This window comes from Miscanthus floridulus, chromosome 16, assembly GCF_019320115.1.
Source record: "Miscanthus floridulus cultivar M001 chromosome 16, ASM1932011v1, whole genome shotgun sequence".
NCBI classification, from domain to species: domain Eukaryota; kingdom Viridiplantae; phylum Streptophyta; class Magnoliopsida; order Poales; family Poaceae; genus Miscanthus; species Miscanthus floridulus.
Genome location: NC_089595.1, coordinates 60,171,236 through 60,177,724, shown reverse-complemented (window position 1 = coordinate 60,177,724; position 6,489 = coordinate 60,171,236). Strand labels below are relative to the sequence as shown.

At 43.8% G+C, this 6,489-nt stretch overlaps 1 non-coding gene across 1 annotated transcript; it reads left to right on the top strand.

Annotated features, from left to right (window-relative positions):
* Positions 1 to 5,445: 5,445 nt before the first annotated feature.
* LOC136514562 (small nucleolar RNA R71) lies at positions 5,446 to 5,554 on the top strand. Its single transcript, XR_010773717.1, has one exon. It is a non-coding gene; the product is annotated as a small nucleolar RNA R71 (small nucleolar RNA).
* Positions 5,555 to 6,489: the final 935 nt, after the last annotated feature.

The window sequence follows — 6,489 nt, the reverse complement described above, 5'->3', positions numbered from 1 at the left end:
CGGGCACTTTCCATGAGGTAGAGCGGCAAGTATTGGATGATGAAGAGATCATCGTTCACCCCACCTGCTCAATAGGCGAGGTAGAAAGTCTTCCAGCCACATAGCGGGGTTGGTGTCCCCAGAGTATTTGGCTATGTCTGGCGGTGCATGGAACCACACCAAGAAGACCATCTTTTGGATCTTCTTCATGAATGCATGTGAGCCACAAGCATCTGGGCTTGGACTGCGCCGTGCATCTCGAATCTTGGGGTATCGACCGTGGTTGTTTGGGTCACTATTGCCATAGTACAATGGACCCCTATCCACCAAGTCTAGCTCAGGGCATCTAGCGCATTGAGCTGGATAGGCATTGTGGTTTCTGGCAAAGCGGCTACGCGCTAGGGTAGGTTCTCACCTGTGCAACGCTCCGTCATCTTCAAGCTAGAACATGGTTGGTGCACAATGCCCCTTGGGGGCACCGCATGTAGAGGAGATGTGTATGATACTAGTCTCAGGGTGGCACCTCTCTTTTGAGCTTTGATCTTGTTGTATCGCCATAGCTTCCAGCAAGTCCTATAGCTCCTTATTAACACACTTTCCCTCATCGGGCGAAGGCTCAGGAGCTATTTGTATGATCATGGTGGCCACGGTGATGTTTTGGCTAGCTTAGGGGAAGACGGCTATCTCCCTCCTGCCTTGCTAGATTTGATCATAGACGTGGCGTGCCCATGCCTATGTGCCCTTGGTGTTAAGGTACGGTGGGCTAGGACATCCATCGGCATGATGTTCATTGTCCTACTTGGCTTCTCGAGCCTTGGCTCATTCCAAGCGCTCTTGGTCGTACTCCACCTACTCCCCGGGGGTGTGTGGAATCAGAGAGGCATCATCCTCTGCGCCCTCTACTACTACTACACAACTATCTGAGAGGTGAAGCATGCTGCACTCTCACACCGGGTGGCAGCTCCCCTTGGAATCAGATTTGGATTCCACGTCCCTAGGGGTCAATGGTAGGAGGTCATAGATGGACTTTGGGTTCCATTCCATCATCCACACAAACCTAGAGAGGTTTGACATTGTCGATTGGCAATTGCGCTTGGCTAGCTCCTACTCGAAGAGTGTGGCTGTGTCCCTCACTTTGGAATATAGCATCATGCAGGGATCATAGAATTCAGCCTCTAGTGGCATGGGCCCACTCCTAGAGAACTAGCGAAGGTGTTGGCTAGCATAGAGAAGACATGTTGGCTTAGCTCTAGCTCGAGGTTTGTCCTGAGATAGGCATCGGTCCTGCATGCTAGCGCATCGGAATCGACGATCATAGGACCGACGTGAGTTAGTCCGTGATTGGAGGTCAGGATGTGCGGTAGAGCCACATCCCCTTCATGAAGGCATAGCTAATCTAGGTAGTTGGCTATGAGGTCTAAATCCTCAAAGCATAGGGCTTGGCCGAGGAGAAGACTAGGAACAGGTGCTCTCCCATTGAAGTCGGTGAACTCAAGGCTTCCAAAGTAGGTTCAGTCACCGGGGGCCATGCGAATAGCAAGTCCGACATAGGTGCAGGGAGTCATTGCTTCCTTCTCAACAATGAGAGTGCATGACTATCCCCTACCTAGCATGCCAACTATCATTGTTTTGTCGACCGACTAGTGAATTTGTATGAAAGTTACACTGCTCCAGTAAGACGATGGTAGCATCCAAAAGACACAAGGAATTATTCTAGATTAGGTCAGAGCCCTACATCTAGTCTCAGAGAAGATTGAGTGTGTGTTCCTCGGTTGAATGCTCTAAAGTTCTTAAAATGGGGGGTTGCAAGAAGAGTGAAAGAGGTAGGAGAGTGGAGAGGGACTGCCCGAATGAAGTCTCAAGAGTCCATCCCCTTGGATGGGTGCCCCAGCTGCACTTATATAGAGTCTAAGGCTAGGGCACATACAAAGAAGATGGTTCTCCCAACCGTGTAGTCATGAGCCTAAGTGAGGGAAACTAGCTAACTTGGCTGGCAAGGAAGGTCGTCTTGTCTTGGTGTAGCGCACGTTTGGGTGTGGTTGTCATCATGGTCTTGTTCTCATGTCACGGTTCTTGACGGTTGTTAGTGTCAATCATAAACCATCAATATAGCATGCATATATGCTAAATTCCATCACCAAACATAGGTCTAAGGGTTTTAACAATTGAATTCCATGAGACCACTGTCATACACTCCAAATAGGCAAACCGACATCAACAAGTGATTCAACTCGTGAAACCTGCAAAAGTCGACTCAAGATGGAGCTAGGGACCCACCATCCAAAGGGGAGACCCACCTGCCATAGTAGCAGGCTAGCCAGCCCATTACAGAGGCCCCTCACCCTCTGCCGCCTAGTACGCCTTCCTAAGATCTAGACCATTGATTTTAAGGTAGTTTTAAGTCGGTTCATCCAACGATGATCGAGGGAGTTGACGTGGATCGATGATGTGGCGATTCCTTGCCCCATACTCCACCATGATTCCTTGCCCCTACTCCACCTTGATTCCTTGCCCACTACTCCACCTCTGCCTATATATAACAGCCCCTACCCCCTCCCTAGAGGCATCCCTGAAACCCTAATTCATATCCTCCTCGTCAGGATCAGAGCTAGCTCTCATGACGTAGACGTAGAATAGTTCTAGTTGAGAGTTCGAGAGAGTTGAGCCATGCTAAGGTTCTGGAGAAATCTTCGGAGGTCAGGTATATCTTTGTATCTCACCTTTGCAAGACTTATGCTTTAATATATTTATCTTCTCTATCTATTTTTATGCCTTTCATGTGTATGGTTAGTTAGTTATCATACCTTAGCATGGGATCTCCTCTCGCATCGAGTGCTTTTGTTATCATATGTGACTAGAGTAGTAATCCATAGTATAGACATGGTGTCTAGACTATAGGTTACCTAAGATTGTACTCAATCCTATGGTTAGTTGTGGTAGCCCCAAGGGTGACAGCTCTGTTAGGCTATTGTAATCCACCATGTTAGGATTGATGTTCATAGAGCTTTTGGCAGCCTTCCCCCACCTATGCTTTCTCATCCCCCTCGAGAGTTAGAAAGGTATTGTTGCTCCAAAGTGTTATTGTGTATGATCGCTATATTTACCCATGATTAATTATACCCTACAGAACCAAAGCAATAGAGAAGTATTTAGGAACCTTGAATGTCAACTGTTGTCCTCTCAACTTAGCTAGACTATTCACTTATTATGTAATTCTCTTAAGTGTGAGTCATTATTCATAACTCTTATCATAAACAACACTTACCCCTACTTTAGTTTAGTTAGTATACTAGTTAGTAGATACATGATGGTGAATTATCAACTTCTAAAAAAGAAAATATGGATAACTACCGATGTTACCTCATGGTCAGTGTTTGGATTTTTAAGTCCTCCGAACAGGAATTGGCTAGAGAAAAGTTCTTCACTCTTTGGGTGCATCATCTGATCTCAACGATGGTGACCCAGATGGCTGCACATCTTGTGATGATGTCTCTGATGGGGATGCCACCTTCTCTTTCCATACCTGCTTGGTCTATGGGCTTGACTTAGGTAGAGTAGGTTCATCTTTGACAACTTCTTTAGGTTCTTCATCTTCTTTCCATTCATTCTTTGGAGGTTTTTTTGTGGCATTGGGATGATCGACGTCTCCTCCTAGAGTGGGTCTGCTTGGGATGTTAATAAGTGGTATAACTATTGAAATAACAGCGTAACTTTTCTTCAAAGAATTAGAAGTGGACTTGTCCAGATCCGATGTAGATGATTGCATTGGTTGTGTTGAGGAATGGTCTTTCCAATATAATAGGTGTATCATCTTCTTCTTCACCCATGTTTAGAACCATGAAGTCAGCAGAGGCAAACTGATCGTGTATTCTTACCATGACATCTTTTGCTATTCCTTCCAAAAATTGGATTGACTGATCTACCATCTATAATTGCATATATGTAGGGAACAAAGGTTCATCACCGAATAAGTATTCATATGTTACCTTGGACATTATATTAACACCCAACCCAATGTCATAGAAGGTCTTGTGAAAAAATCTTTGTCCAATGGTACACTCGATCGTGGGTACACCTGGGTCATCCTTCTTAGCAAGGAATGGTGAAGCGAGGAGCTGGTCGTACTCTGATCAAAGTGTGTTGATCATGTTAACTAATAGGCTGCCTAGCCTTGTTCTTCCGCCTTCTATTTCTTCTTGGTCACTATTGTCTCTTTAGGCAGGTATGACGTCTGCGGATGTCCAAGAGATTGCAGGATGCGGTTCTTGAAAGAAAACTTCTCCTTCCTATCATTGATTGTGAAGCAGATCTTGGTACTATCCGTGCATCGCTTTTGCAGTGCTTAGGAATGGTCAGCCCAAAATAATAGGTGCCCTTACAACTCCACCTATTTCTAGAACCACAAAGTCTATGGGAACATATGATTGTCCCACTCAAACAATGGCATCTTCAAGAACTCCCTTGGGGTAATAGAGTGACTGATCTGCAAGCTGCAAACGCATGTTAGTGTACAACAAAGTATCTCCATTAATTTGATAATAAATTACCTTAGGCATGATGTTGACACTTGCTCCGGAGTCATAGATAGCTTAATGGAAAATGTGCGGTCCGATAGCGATGGGGATGACAGGTCTCCCTGGATCGCTCTTCTTTTCCGACAAGGTATAATCTATCCACCTTCCCATCGATGGTTGTATATAATAATATGATGCATTGTGAATATCTACAAGATTTATAGTTTCTAGATCTTCTGGTTGCCCCATAATCTTACCTTTGTCGGATGGAGGAACAAAAGCTGCCAGCTGAGCTATTTGTGATTCTACCATTTTATTAAAGCTATGTTGGTTCTTACTGGCAGAAGCAAAGCTATCCATTCTATTATTTATGTTCTCTAGAATTTTATCATTGGTAGCTACCTTTCTTGATAATCCCTCCATAAGTTTGGATTGGCCAACAATTAATTCTCTCAAGGGTGGTTGATTGAAATTATTAAAATTATTACCTTAATAGTTACCTTGGTAGTTCGGTCTCTGTTGCTGGTTCCATCCTTGATTCTGTTGAGGACTAAAGTAGTTGCTATTATTGACAAAGTTCACATTCTCTTGGGTTTCAGGACAGTTGTTCCCTAAATGTCCAATATTTCCACACTCTTCACATGTCATGCGAGAATCATGAATGTGCATGACTTCTTGCTTCTCATTGGCTCGATCTTCAAGCTTCTTCATCAGTAGATCCATCTTGGTAGACAGCATGTCTACCTCCATGAGTTGATGCATACCTCCACCTCTCTTGTGGGTCTAAAGATGTTCTTCATTCCAACCTTGTTTGGAGGCCACCTTATCCACAAGAGCTATTATAGCTGGTATGGTGAGTGATAGGAATGCACCTCCAGTAGCAGCATCCATAGTCTCATGGGTACTATTGGTCAACCCATGGTAGAAAGTCTGCATGAGTAGCCAATTCTCCATCCCATGATGAGGACATTCCGCAATGTAATCTTGAAAGTGTTCCCATGCCTCAGGGACAGATTCATCACGTGGTTGCTGAAAGCTTGAAATTCTCCCATGCAGAGCATTAGTCTTGCCTATGGGAAAGAACTTTGCTAGGAAGGCAGTGGACCAGTTATCACATGTAGTATTCTATCTTTGTTGGCGTAGAACCATTGCTTTGCCTTCACTAAGAGTGAGAATGGGAAGGGGTGAAGTAATATGGCATCTTGGGTTACTCCTTTGATGGTGAAAATGCTATGGATCTCTAGGAAGTGTTGGAGATGTGCACTCACATCTTCATGTGCCATTCTACAAAACTAGCTTGCTTGCACCATGTTGATGAGGGCTGGCTTAAGCTCGTTGACTATTGGTCTAGTATGGATGTTGGCCGTAGTTGGAGCAGACAGTTCACAGAGAATCCTGTTAGCCATAGCTTCAAATTCAGGTATTAAGCTTCGCCTTATATGGTTGTCTTCTGACTTTAAAGCTAGTACTTTCTTGAGTTTAGCTCTAGTCCTCCTGATTAATGCTTTTAGATCTTCAACGTAGTTTGTTGGAAGGTCAAAACCAGTCATACATTACCATAGATAACATACACAAGTAGACAAAACATGGGTAAGCCTATTTGTGCAGAGGTCAATGGTTTTCGTCGATCACATCAGTAAGTATAAGTTTATCAATACTTCCTTTGCCGAGCTACCTACCCCGACAACGGCACTAGAAATGTTTGTTGGTATTTATTAACTTGTCACTTGTTTAGTAGCCACCTATTATAAACCTATATGTCCTAACATTACTTTACAAGGTTGTCATCCCTAGTGATGATGCTAGAGATGCTTGTTAGTACTACATAGCATTACTACTAGAATAATACTAAGTAGTTCTTTATTAATTTATGTGACTAGGAAGAATATATGAATGAAAAGGATCTACAAGTGTACACATAATTATACCATTGTAGCACTTCACCTGGGAGTATTCTAGGTATCGTTATTTATATTTTTACCATAGGGAAGGTCTA